The sequence below is a fragment of the Talpa occidentalis genome, unplaced genomic scaffold (assembly GCF_014898055.3).
Source record: "Talpa occidentalis isolate TD23 unplaced genomic scaffold, MPIMG_talOcc4v2.1 talOcc4.5, whole genome shotgun sequence".
NCBI classification, from domain to species: domain Eukaryota; kingdom Metazoa; phylum Chordata; class Mammalia; order Eulipotyphla; family Talpidae; genus Talpa; species Talpa occidentalis.
The window spans coordinates 10,796,599-10,810,614 of record NW_023604861.1 but is presented as its reverse complement, the minus strand read 5'-3'; the positions used below and the strand labels follow the sequence as shown (position 1 = coordinate 10,810,614).

The following is a 14,016-nucleotide window of genomic DNA, read 5'->3' as shown; positions in this document are numbered from 1 at the left end:
AGAACGTGATACAGTACTGTATCAGCAGGAATGGCCACAGGGCAGAATCTCTATGACCTGAGCAGATGGGGTAAAGGTGGAGCCCTCAGTTTGGCTTTTCAGGCTTTTATTGGGATTTTAATGGGTACACAGCAGGCAGGAGTGCCAGGCTTTCAGGCCTCCCAGCCCCCAGCAAGTCTTCACTCTATCTGGGCTCTTTGGAGTCCTCTTGTGACCTTGCTTCTCTGCTGTTCCGTTCTTTTGTTCTCTTTGCTTCTCTGCTCTTCTCATGGTTCTGCTGGCGTCCCCGGAACGCAGCCCTTATTAAGTCCAGTCTCTCAGCACAGGTGCACCCACTTATACATGCCCACACATGGCCATCAGGCATGCATTTAGGACTGCAAGGATCCATCATCAATCCTAATGGTGGGAAGGCAGAAAAGCCTCATACTTTTTCACTTACCCTACAGACACCTTCCCACTTAAACAAACAGGTCCAGAAACTATGCAAACCTAATGCACAGACCCCACAAGCAACTCTTTTACCACTGCTAATTCACAAGGCACTGCATGTTCTATTTTTGAGTGGCTCCAGTAGACTGAAATTTCTTCCTTCTTCAATTCCCATCTCCATCCCTACAATTCCCACCCCTGAACCCTGGTTCCTCCATCTATTTTATGGCCCACCACCTGCTTGAGCCTTGGCCTTGGCTCCCACGCTTTGCTGGGAAAGTTGATGTCCCCCTACCAGGCCCCCTCCCCAACACCCACCACGAAGGCAAAAATTCTCAGAAAAATTCATTTTGAACACGAGTCAAAGTTTAATTACACACTTGCAGGACCAAAACAAAAACAAAAAACAAAACACCCAAAGGGAAAAGTCTCACACAAAAAAAAAAAAGCCCTAGCAAAGGGCTCCTTTAGAAACAATGTCCCGATGAGCTCTCCAAAGGGGGCAGCTCCTGGAGGGCTGTTAGGCCACGGGCCTGGGCCCACCCGGGTAATTCCTGGCTGTGGGTCGGGCAGGGCGAGAGCACGCGGGCTAGCGGGTTCCAGGGGAGCCCGCACTGCAGGTCTGGGGCCCGCGGTGTAGACACCAGAGGAAGCCGTTTGGCGCAAGACTTTACAAAGGGGTAAAGCTGCCGCGCCTTTCCCCACCGGGCCGGGCCCCTGGTTATGCCACCGGGCAGCCCTGCCTGCGCCCCTATCAAAAGTCCCGAGTCTCCGGGTTCCCGCTGCCCTTCCCGGGCGGGGCCAGAAGGAGACACGTAACTAACATTAGGGTTTGGCTTTTTTTCCCCCAATGGGGCGGCTTTGGGGGGCTGGAATTGGAAGGAGGGCGTCCTTCTACGTCGCCAGGCAAATGGATTCCGCGGGCGCCCGTTCCCACATTCAGCTCTCATTTCAGGGGGGAACCCCGAGATCTGCGCGCACATTCCTTTTACACCACCCGGGGGCGCGCCCGGGACGTGGGAGGGGGGCGGCAGCTGCCTACTTCCGGGTTTCCCGGCGCCCGGCTCTGCGCCGCGCACGCGCAGTAGCGCCGCGCACGCGCAGTAGCGCTTCCCACCCGCCCCCGCTCGGCGCTCCGGAAGTGGCGGGGCTGAGCGCCCGCGCTGCCCGCCCGACGGGGAACGGCTGTTTGTACCCCCTTACCCTGGCTGTCCCGCGCTCCCCCTGAGCTGGCTTTGGGGGGGCCCGCATTACTGTGCACAGAGGAGCTCACGCAATTTAGGGGTCTTTTGGGGTTAAAAAGGAGAGGCTCTGCCGAAACCCGGGATCGAACCAGGGACCTTTAGATCTTCAGTCTAACGCTCTCCCAACTGAGCTATTTCGGCGCCCTCTCGGTGGCCTCCGTAGTGAGCTATCACTAAACGCGCTCTCCCCGCTGGCGCCGCCCCTTCCTGGTTCTCTTTCTGTTTCTTTTCTTACTAGGTTATCTCGGGGTTCTTCGCCTGGGCGAGGCGCCCCGCGTGTGTTGCAGACGCCCCCATCGATGTGCGCCCCGACTTAACCGCGCTCCGCGGGCGTCGTGGACGCGCGCCTGCGCCAGCTGGGGTTCAGGCGGGAGCGCGGGGCCGCCCCCCCCGCGGCCGCCCAGGCCCCCCGACACCCACCCCCTGGCTGCACGGGCCCCCAGACACCTACCCTGGCTGCCCAGGCCGCCCCCCCGGCCCCCGCCCCCAACCCCGGCTGCCCAGGCACCCCCCACACACACACACCCTGCCCAGGCCCCCTGACATCCCCCCATTGGCTGCCCCGGCCACCGCCCCTCTGGCTGCCCAGGCTCCCCCCCCCCCCCCCCCGCTCCGGCCTCCCCCCAACCCCGTCTCTTCCCCCCCTTCCCCCTCCCGCTGCTCAGCCCCCCACCGACACCCCCCTGCTGCCCAGGCCCCCTCGCCCCCTCGGCCCCCGCCCAGCCCCCCCCCCCCCCGCCCCCACTGCACCTGCGGACACGGCCTGTGGTCTGGCTTGTAGTTTTCTCTCCCAGTCCATTGCCGCTGAGGGCAAGAATGATGATTCTTCCACCCTTTGGGGTCCCTACTTCCAACTTGCATCTCCCTGGACGCTTCGCGGGCAATTTTGAGGCGTGAGGGGTGGAAGAGGGGATAGACGCGAAGGTGGAAGGCAGTGACCCCAAAAGTTGAATATTGCAAGCGTTTCCCATGTCTCAAATGGAGAGCCCCTTCCTTTCTATTGCCATGAACACGATAACAGAAGCGTCTGCGATGTAAAAGCAGCCTGTGACTGAGGAGGGGGAGGCCGAGGAGAGCTTGGGGTGGACGGGGACCCGTGGGGTCGGGGGAGATGAATGGACGAAGGAGGAGGTTGGAGCAGCTGCCTGTCTGGGCCAAACGTAAGGAAATGGGAAAGTGAACTTCTAGGGACTTCGTCGTCCTTTATGAATGTAGCTACATCCTCTGAGGAAACACTGGGGTGATTTTCAGAGCCTCTCCCGGGGTTCCTTAACTGCCTGGATTGAACTATGAGATGGCTCAGCTTCTTAAATTTTACAAAACGTTTGTCTCCAGGTTGAAATCTAAATTAGGATTCAGATTTCTTCTTAACTCTCAAACTCTCCCCAAATATGTAAGATGTGAGAGGTAACATGTTGGTGGTGTCCGGGACACTCAGTGTTAGCTCCCCCACTCAGTGTTAGCTCCCCCTTCTTTGTCTTTCCTTGGTGGGTTGTCACTGGGAAATCAAGAGCCTGGGTGACCAGGAAAGGCAAGTCAGTGTTGATGGGATTCGGGATGAGGACAGGGAGAAAACACTGAGGGGAACAAGGATAAGAATGATCAGTGAAGGAACAGCATAACCAACGCGCATCCAACTTTCACAATCAATGTGATAAGATCCTTTGACAAATTATGAGATAATAGAAGCTTCATCATAATAGTGATTTTTGTTGAGTAAAAATAAATTTCTGAATGTCAGTGATGCATGGCCACCTTTAACTGCGTTGCCCAGTTTGCCCAGGGCTGTCCTTGATTATATGTGTTTTCTCAGAATGCTGTCACACTAGCACGCCTAAAATTATCCTAGAACTACTAGAAATCTGTGAGATAGAGACACTACCCAACCTGGTGCTTCGTAATCAACTCTGTTGTTTTTCAAGTTAGCTAAGGAAAGATTCTGCTCCACCACAAGCCCCCAGACCTTCATCCATATTCAGCAGGAAGCAATTCCAGAAGGTGGGCCTCTGCCCATTGGCCCCACAAGAACAAGGAGCAGGATACAGACAAGGCAGGGATTGTCACTGCCCCCTGGTGACCATAAGTTCCTTGTCCTTTGCTTGTTGGTCCTTGCTCCACTGCTGTTGGTGTTTGCTTGCTGTCGAAACCAGTTTAGACCAAGATGAAATGAAGACTAAACAATCTCATGACTACAGTAGAAAGCACACCCACCAACGCCATGTCAGATCAGTAAAGACGGAATTCCCATTGCTTTTCCTGCCTCGGGTTGTGTGGGGTCTGTTCATCGGGCTTTGAGAACCCAAAATTGAGAATTTAGTGTCCAGGTGATTATACCCAAAGGCCCCATGGCCATCACAGTGTCACAAAATGAACAAGTTATATTGTAAATGTTTTGTTTGAGAACAAAGTAAGGTGGAGAGGCAAGTGTAATGGTGGCTGAAGCCAAAGACTGTACAGGTGGTGCCTTAGGAGGGGGTGCTGGTGAGGATAGATAGCCCCAAGAAAAATGGGAACAAAATATAGGGTGGAGGTGGAGCTTCTGATAAGAAATATAAGGGCCTGCAGAAACAGCATTCAAGATTCAGCATTTGGGATTCAGCTTTCGGGATTTCAGCATTTTTGGATTTTCACCTTTTCCAGGGTCAGCTATTTTCTGTCTCTATCATGCCGATCTTCCAGAAGGCTGCTGCAGGCCTCTCTGAAGGACGTGGAGAGGCTTCCAGCAGCCAAGCTCAGAGAAGAACGGTTTGGAAGCTTTGCAAGTAGCTGAGCCACTGCAACTGCTTCCAGCTTTGCTGCTGTTACTGCCTGGAAGCAACAGGCGCAGACCAGAGCCAGGTGCCTCACTGAGCTGCCTGAGTGTGGTCATTTGTGGGGTTGTTCGGCCGCGGCAGCTGCTGTTTTGAGTGTTGATTGTCTGGTGCTGTGCTGGGGCATTTTGGCAGCTCCAGTGAGCATTTCCTGTTCTGTCTGCTGCTATCTTCATGAGCTGGATCCCAACCTATAATATGGTGGCTGCGTGCTTCAGGCCCTCAATGGTAGGAAGACGCCATCTTGAGGGCCTTTGTGTTTAGGACTTTAATAAAACACTGGATACTGCTTCAGGTGAGGTAAATGGCCATCAGTGACTCTTTGTGTGGTGCCCAGCTGTGAGTCTTTGCCTTCCCCTTGGGGCTATAACAGCAGCAAACCTGGGAACAGTTTCAGTCCCTCAGCTCCCTGCAAAGCCTCCAAACTTTTTTCTCTGAGGTTGGCTGCTGGAAGCCTCTCCGTGTCCTTCACAGGCCCAAGACAGCCTTCTGGAAGATCAGGATAGTGGGGACAAAAATGGCCAACCCCCAAATTGCTGAAGATCCAAAAACATTGAAATTCTGAAAAGGCTGAATCACCCCAAAAATGCTGTATCCAGGGGGCTGCTTCTGCAGTCCCTTATATTCTACCAGCCTCCACCTCCATGATACTTTGTTTGGATAGTGCCTGTGGGGTATTCATCCTCCAGGGGGCGCCGACTGTAATAGTCTTCGGCTCTAGCCAAAGACTTCCAAGAGCACTGTGAACAGAGAATGTTTCCAAACCTCTAGCTTAGTGGCCTCCTGTTGATAACAAATGAAAATTATTACTAAGTTTGGGAGAAAATCTGACCTTGCTCAGCAACATTGCAGAGGCAAGCAGAATGCCCAGGGACCAAGAGCCTAGGGCTAAAATGAAGCAAAAATCTGCACATGCAAGAATCACCATAAGAACGAACAGATGATAGAGAAGTTGGCACAAAATGAGGACAAGGAAGTTGAAGACGCCACATTGATAATAAGTTTTGCATAACTGGCAGTTCTGTCTTCCAAATTAGCCCAAAGTTTTTTTGCCAACTCTACTCTAATTATGTATGATAACTATGAAAACTAATTATGAGAACTAACTAGATCTAAGAATAATGAAACAAGAGAATAGGCTGTACATAGTCACAGCATCTAATAAGTTTTTTTTTTTTCTTAAGAGTTATTTATTTATGTATACAAGAGCTGAGGTGCAGTGCAGAGATGCGGGTGGTGAGAGGATTCACCAGAGTGGGGAGCAGTACAGGCAGATCTACTAAAATACACTGCTGAGGGGAGCAGCCGGGAGACAGGAGAGGTCTGCTGTGCCATGTGGGTAGCTCCCTGGCTGGGGATGGAACTCGCGCTACAGTGGCTGTAGATAGCTTCATAGTGCTAAGACTTGACCCCTTGCACCACCAGGAGGCCCCTAATAAGTTTTCAACTGCTGCCAATCGATAATCTTTTTAACTCTGCTCCTGGGACCCCACAACGTACACAAACATACCATTTGTTTTTATTTACCTCTGATTTTAATGGATAGTTCTCAGCGGTGTTAAAAAGACTGGAATATAACAAAAGGACATAGTGGTTTGAAGAGCATCCCACTAACCAAATCTGGGACAATTGGAAAATTGAAAATAAAGAGGAAAAATAGATTATTACCCTTTCAATAAATTTAAAATGCACTAGCACAATAATTGAGGGGAGGAAATTGAGGGTTCTGGCTTGTGACTAGCATTGACTGGTGGTGTTATAGGACAGGGAGAGGGGCAGCCCAAACCCCGCAAACCTGCCTATTCTAAATGGGTTCTGCCATCCGCCGCATCAACACAAAACATAGGAGACTTTAATGGGAAGGAACTTTAATAAAACTAGGAAACAATACAGGTAAGGCAAAGAGTCTAGTTTCTAAATGAAGCACCCAAAGTTACCCGTCCCCTCGTGGGTAAAAGTCCATCCATATGGGATCGGCCCAGAGCAAAGCCCCAAAGCCTGCCACAAGTCTAAAGCATCTTCCAGTGGGGACCCACAGCAAAGGGTCAGAAATAACCAGACAAGCCCGGAAGGAAAAGAGCAAAATCAACATCAAGATAAAAACTGCCATTGTCACCTCCCCACGGGTCTCACCCACATCTGTGTCACCCAGTCCACGACCAAAAGACAAGCACAGTTTCTTTACGTGTCTCTAGGCTCCATTCGCCTCCTCCAGGTCTCCTGGCTCCATCCTGCTTCCTTCCTCAGTCTCTTCTTCAGCTTCTCCCCTTCCTGCTCAGCTCCACCCTCCCTTGGGTGGGGCAGGGAACCTCCCCCTTTCCTGGGGACCACCCTGTTGCAATGGTAGGAGTGGTGGTAACGGAGGAAGGGGAATAGAAAACCTAAAAGGGGCATCACAAGACTAAAACCTGACTCACACAAGGAGGTGGGGGTGGAGGGGACTGACATGTACATTAACCCAGCTGCAGAAATCAAGACCCTTAGGGCCAGTGCCTTATCACAAGGCATAAGGCCCAAGCAGGTATCGGGACACTGTAGGGAGTGTGGAGCACAGACCTGAGGGCAAAGATAGGGAGATTGAGGCCATCCAGGAATCTCTGGTCTCTTTCAGATTCTGGAGTTATCCAAAATCAGGCCACTCCACAGAGGAGTGAGCCCTCCCAAAGAGAAAAAGACTATATCTGTGCGGTCTCTGCACTGGCACAAGGTCTGCCCACCTGTGCCTATGCAGGTGCTTCTTTTCACCAGCTCTCTCCCTCTGCAGGACAGCAGCCTTCCGGCCTGCCCCTGACCTGTATCATACCGGGACTTCTCCTTCCTCAGCAGAGGCAGCTCTCCTCAAGGCCACCCACCTGCAACCATGCAGGTCTCTCGCAGCAAACCTGTCCCTCTCGGGCAGCTCTTCCTGCACACATGTGTCTATGCCAGTGTCTTTTACTGTCCTATCCCTTTTCTTTTTTTTAATTTTTTAAGGTTTATTTATTTATAGAAGAACTGGGGTGCAGGCCAGAGGCACGGGACGGTGAGAGAATTCACCAGAGACAGAGAGGGGAGCAGAACGACTGAAAACACTGTTGAGGGGAGCAGCGGGCAAGACAGGAGAGGTCTGCAGCCCCATGTGGGTATCTCCCTGGCCCGCCAGGAATCGAACCTATGCTGCAGAGGCTGCGGACAGCGTCATAACGCTGCGCTCAACCCGCTGTGCCACTGGGGAGGCCTCTGCCCTATCCCTTTTCTTATAAACCTGCCCTTTAACTATAACTACCATCTCTGTTTCGTAGAGAATCTCGCCTGGGAAACTCGCTGTGTGCTGCTGAAACAGGATCTCTGGTGAAACTTTCTCAGAGTGAACACAAGGACCCCTGCATTCCAAACTCCTAAAAACCCCATTAGTGGCATTGGAAATTACCATTTTCCAAGCATCATTGTAAAGACTGGTTCAGTGTGAGTTTCAATGGTTGCTAAGTCTAGGAGAGTTCTGGGATGAACAGGCCACTGCATAGTCTCAACTGTCACTGCATAGATCCCATAAAAGTTCCTGGGGGAAATAGAAATGATAGAGTGGAGAAGCTGGACAATGTCCCATCAGGTCACGAAGAAGATGAACATGACCAGTGAAAGCCATTCAGACATCCAGGCCCCCCACCCCCACCCCGCCCTGCCGTGTGACTTCCTAGGAAGAACACAATGTCGCACATAGAGTGGTCCACCAGGGACACGTAACCTGAATTTAATCATGTGGCCACATTAAATAAATCCAAAATAAAGGTCATTCTAGTCAAAGAGTGGCCTGTATTCTTCAAAACTGTTAAGATCATGAAAGCAAAGAACTGAGGAACTGTTCCAGACAGGAGACAAGAGAGACGTGACAACCACAGCAACCTGTGATGTTGGGCTGGTTCCTATGTGGAAGGAGGAAATGCTTTAAAGGTTATTAATGGGACGGCTGCAGTGCTGGGAACACAAGCCATAGATAAAGTGTCAAATTTTGATGGTACATTTCTAGAGCTTGGCAGTCATGGTTAAGTAAGAAGATATCCTTGGTTTTAGAAATCCACACTGAAATATTAAGGGTTAGAGATATACCTGTAATCTATTCCCAAATGGTTAAAAAAAATAAACGGTATATTTGTAAATATGTAGAGAGGAAGACAATATGAAAACGTATACGAAGCAAAACGTTAAGTTAGTAATCTGGGCAAAAAATATAGGCAACTTTCCTGTAATATTTCGTAACACTTCTGAAAATTGAAAACTCAGAATTAGAAACAAAAGATTGCTGCTCTTCTGGAACCACACAATTTCAGTTAGAATTATAGTAATGCTTAAGATAGAAGAGCATTTAGGATTTATTTAGCCTAATCCACAAATTTTACGTATCAGGAAACTGTGGATGCAATAAATAACTGGTTTAAGATTATTCTCTTAGCTGGCTTAGGCTGCCCTAATAAAGCACCATCAATGTCAAAGTTTACAGAACATTTTTTACTTTCTCATAGTTTGGAGGTTGGGAAGTGCAAGCTCAAGGTGGCATTTGATTAGATTCCTGGTGAAACGTCTTCTCGGATTGCAGGCGACTGTCTTCTCGGTCTTCTCGGATTGCAGGCGACTGTCTTCTCGGATTGCAGGCGGCTGTCTTCTTTGAGCTCCTGGAACTCTCCTCTCTACTTGGAGAGCGAGGTCTTTCTCTCCCTTCCTTGCTTATAATGCTCCAATCCTATAGGCTTTAGGCCCCACCCTTGCGACCTTTCACCTTAATTACCTCCTAAAGCCCTGGCTCCAAAGGCACTCACAGCTGGGAATGGGGCGGGTGGGGGTTTAGTATTTTAACATATGAATGGAGGTTGGGGAAAGACACAAATCAGTCTACAGCAATTACACGTTAATAAGGTGGAGAATTGGCTGCTGACCCATAATGCAAATTCTTTGGTTGGCCACAAAAGTTCTTCATATTTTTTAAGAGAAAGATCCTATTTCAATTACAAATTGGCATGAGACTCTAAATCTGAGCCTGGAAACTGGAATGAGGGCTCAGCTTTTTGTTGTAAATGTCTTTATGAGCATGTCTTATGCATTTTAAAGTTCTCTGTGAGTCGAAAATAACACCTTTGCTGGATGGATTATAAAGCGACTTCTCCAAGTTATACATCAAAGTTGTAGCTTGGGGAGAAGTGTGAAAAAGCTAATAGATGGCAAATATCATCAATGTACTGAATTGACCCCAAAGAATTTAATTTATTTAAAGCCATTAAACCACAAGTCAATGAAGGCCTTATGTTTTTTGTTTTTGTTGAATCGTATACATCAATACAAAGCCTCTGGGTACACTTACCCGGCCAAAAACAATTAAATCAATTGTACTCAAGAACAACCTACCCAGTTTTTCATATGTTCTAATCCATTCCTCCTACATCCATCAAGCAAATACCTAACTCACCATGTGGATTTTGCCTAATACCGTAAAGGCCAGAAAACTTGGATTCCAGAGCTTGAATATCAGAGGCTTAGTAGCAGTTTTAATACTTGTCAGCTTAATTGCTGGCCTCTCCTTTTTGATGATGAAGGGACATTTCTCAACCACATGATGGGGTGGAGACCCCATCAGGCTACCCCACCTCATCCAGCTATCAAGGGGTAAGTTCTGATTTTTCACCTAAAGAAATAAAACAAAATAAACTCAACACAGGAGTTTCCCCGATCCTTTGACAATTAAAAACAAAAATACCAGAAACAAAAAAATAAATCACTCTCTTCCTTTGCCCCATGAAGATGCAGGAGCTGGAGTTCAATGACCAGAGGCTCAGGGAAGGTTGGGACACAGAAGCACCTGTGCCCTTGACCCTGACTCCCCTCCTAAGAACCTCCCATTCTTGACATTCTGCTGCTTCCAGCCACTTCTCTAGTACTGTTTTATTTGCGGGGTAGGGATGGGGCCAGGGTGTCTGTCCCTAAACCGTAACTCCACACTCTTCCCTGGTTACCTCCCTATTCCTTTTAAAAAAAATTTATTTATGCACACAAGAATTGGGGTAGAGGCCAGAGGTGTGGAGGGTGAGAGGATCCACCAGAGACAGAGTGGGGAGCAGAACAGGCAGATTGACTGAAATACACTGCTGTGGGGAACAGCAGATGAGTCAGGAGAGGTCTGCTGGGCCATGAGTTTCAGCTCCCTGGCTGGGATCGAACTCCCGCTGCAGTGGCTGTGGCCGGCCCCCACAGTGCTTAGTCTTAAGCCCCAGTGTCACCAGGGAGGTTCCTCCTTATTACTGACCCGCCTCTCCACCACTCAGGAGCCTGGGCCACAAGTCAGCTCTTCTCTACCCCCTCTCCTCCCTGTCCTTGCATACACAGGCCAGAGTTTTCAAGGGACTTTAGTGGATGGATGGGAAGGGGTGTGAGGAAGGAGAATGGAGTTTTGCGGCTTCCTGCAGTCATGACTTTACTTTCTGTGATCGGAACCCCAAAGTGTGAGGCAGGAGTCCCCTCAGACTCCCTCGCCTCTGATTTTCTGGCACATTTCCAGGGCTTTTCAACATTAGAGAGACAGAAAAGAGACTCTGACCCCCAAATTCCAAATCTGCGCTCTCTGTGCCAATCTCATCTTAGTGACTGGAAAAGCTGACTCACCCCATTTTCCCCCAACCACAGAAGGCTGCACAGATTCAGAAGGGGGTAGTTACAGCTCTGCCCCATCACTTCATGTCTTTTCCTACCAATGGTCTACAATGGCTTCTTCCCCACTGGGTGGGAAGGAACCCATCACACCTTTTGACCTTAACCAGTGCTGAGTCTTGCTTACAGCCACCTAGCCCGGCCCGTCCCCACAGCCTGAGGAAACGTTATGCCAAAGTAGTTCTGAGAACCTTGAGGACGAATCACTTTCAATTCACTTCCTCCTATTAAAAATCTGGCTCAGAAAAGGAGCCAACAGGAAACATTTAGACTTCAGAGTAAACAAGTCATTCAACCTGTTTTTGTCGGTTTGCTGGGATACACCATACACAATATCACCCGTGGAGCTATGTGCCAGAAATGATGACCTGAAACTACCAAAGTCTCTAGGCAGAGACCTCAGTTCCAGTGTGAACAGGATTTAGAAAATGGAGAAATAAGTTAGCTGATACCATGAAGAAATAATCAGACAGATACGAGACATTCTCCAAGACATTTGACCTGATGTCTTCAAAATACAAATGTCGTGAAAAAAAATGAAAACATCAAAAAGATTGAGAGATCAGATCTACACCTAATAGACTAAAAAGACGACCAAAAGTAATGTGTAAGGTGTGGGCCTTTACTAGGTCTTGGTATAGAGAAAACAAAACATAAAGACTTCAGGAGAGGTGTATTTCCCTCTGCTCCCCTTCAGTTCACTGGTACCCTGTAAATCAGACTAAAAAAAGATTAAACAGAAAAATTAGGGAGGATATGTGCATTGGGTAGACCACGGGCTTAATGTAGGGTCTTTTTTTTTTTTGTACAGATTTATTTATTTATGCATATAAGAACTGGGGTACAGGTTGGAAGTGTGGGGGTGGGGGTGAGAGGATTCACCAGAGACGGAGTGGGGAACAGAACAGGTGGATCTACTGAAATACACTGCTGAGGTGAGTAGTGGGCAAGACAAGAGGGGTCTGCTGTGCCATGTGGGTTGCTCCCTGCCCGGGGATCGAACTCGTATTGCAATGGCTGCTGACAGCTTCATAGGTTGCGTCTTAACCTCTTGCACCACCAGGGAGGCCCTTAATGTAGGGTCTTAACAAAAGAACGATATATTTGTAGAAAAGAGATAAGATAAAGAAAGAAGATAAATTTTTAGGGTGGCAAATTGTGGGAAGGTAAATATATAACTAAAGGTAGGTAAGGGCTAGTTAGTAAGGTTTTTTAGATTTCTCTGGTGCCATTTGTGGGCTGATAAGGGTGTAGAGTTACTGTAGGTGATTAACTTCTACCCATCCTGACAAAGAGGGGTGGAGGAACACCTTTGCAAAGGTGTCTTTTAGGCACATGGAGGAAGGGTAGAGTGTTGTCAATCTTCTTCAGCTCAAAATAATCCTTATGGCAAAATAGCAAATTTGGGGGTGACATATTCTGCTGCCCTTCAGGGAAATATGAACAAATTTGAATATGTATATTAGAAAATCACTATTATTATTTTTTTAGTATTAAAATGATTTTGTAGAATGCAGGCAAAAGCTGTTGTTCTTAGGATATTTGTGATGAAGTATTCTGGGGGAAAGCTATCATGTCAACTTTCAAATATCTTGAACAAACACACACATATATGGGTAAAATCAATAAAGCAAAACAGCAATGCTTGGACACAAGTGGAGAAATATATCTTTCAATTTTAATTTTTCATAATAAAAATGTGAAAAAAGAAAAATTTAGTCTTACAGATCCTAAACATTTCTGGCTTTTAATACTATTTTTCACTAAAGATAGAAGATCTTTCTTCCCTACTAGTGGAATTTTAGGCATCAGAAGGTGACTAGGAATGTAATTTTTGAGCTAGAGCGTCCCTTACCCAAATCCATAGTCAATCTGAGCAGTCCCTTAGCCCTTGGTTTCTCCTATATATACCAGGAACATAACTTTGAGCCTCAAATAATCTGATAATATATTTTTTCTTACGTTTTGCTTTTATGCATATGAAAACTTTACAAAATCATAACAAAACATATGTAGATATAACTTTTGTGGGTTTTATAATGAATCACCTTTATTGAAAACTAAGACAATTAAATGGAAAATGCTATTTCAGTTTCAGTACCTTGTCGCCAAAGCTAATGTGATTTATAGCAAAATCTTTCTTTTATTTTACAAGGTCAATTTAATAATCTATCATGACATATGTTGGGGATAAAAATGTCTTTCTTGTCTTTTATTCTTAACTTTTAATTTCCTTTTTGAATCAGGCTTTCAGTTTTGACCTTCACAATTACTAAGGAAAATCAGATTGCAGTAATTAGAATATTGCAGAAATATCATCTAAAACTATGGTTTGATTAGTCCATTAACTTAGGCAATCACAATTTCAACTCCTGAGAATTTTGAAATGATTTAATTTTAGCTATGTGTTACACTGCTCTTTTTTTAATGATAGTTGAAATACTTGCAGAATAAGTCAGAAAGGTTCATACTTCATATTAGAACATTGTGAACACAAAATGAATATATGCAGAGGAGAAGATTAATTGAAGGGAACTGTGTATTTCTAAATATTAGCATGTGGAATTTTCATTTGATATATGATATAACAAATTACTTTGAGCTTCATTCCTCAAAGAAAAACCGCTTTGTTATTCCTAAGGTAATTTTATTTTTAAAAATATGAAGGGCAGGACTCCAGAACCATTTAACCAAAGCTTTAAAATTTGCTGGAAATAGAAAGTGTTCCTCAAGAGCTTGTTTGGCTTATTTTATTTAATATTTCTGGTCTCTATAATTTTTATTCAGAATTCAAATCTGAAATGTGCACTCCTCTTAGAGTTCTATGGTTAAGTCTCATGGCTACCTTCATTATGTGA

At 47.0% G+C, this 14,016-nt stretch overlaps 1 non-coding gene across 1 annotated transcript; it reads right to left on the bottom strand.

Annotated features, from left to right (window-relative positions):
* Positions 1 to 1,744: 1,744 nt before the first annotated feature.
* TRNAF-GAA (transfer RNA phenylalanine (anticodon GAA)) lies at positions 1,745 to 1,817 on the bottom strand. Its single transcript has one exon. It is a non-coding gene; the product is annotated as a tRNA-Phe (tRNA).
* Between the last annotated feature and the right edge of the window lie 12,199 nt (positions 1,818 to 14,016).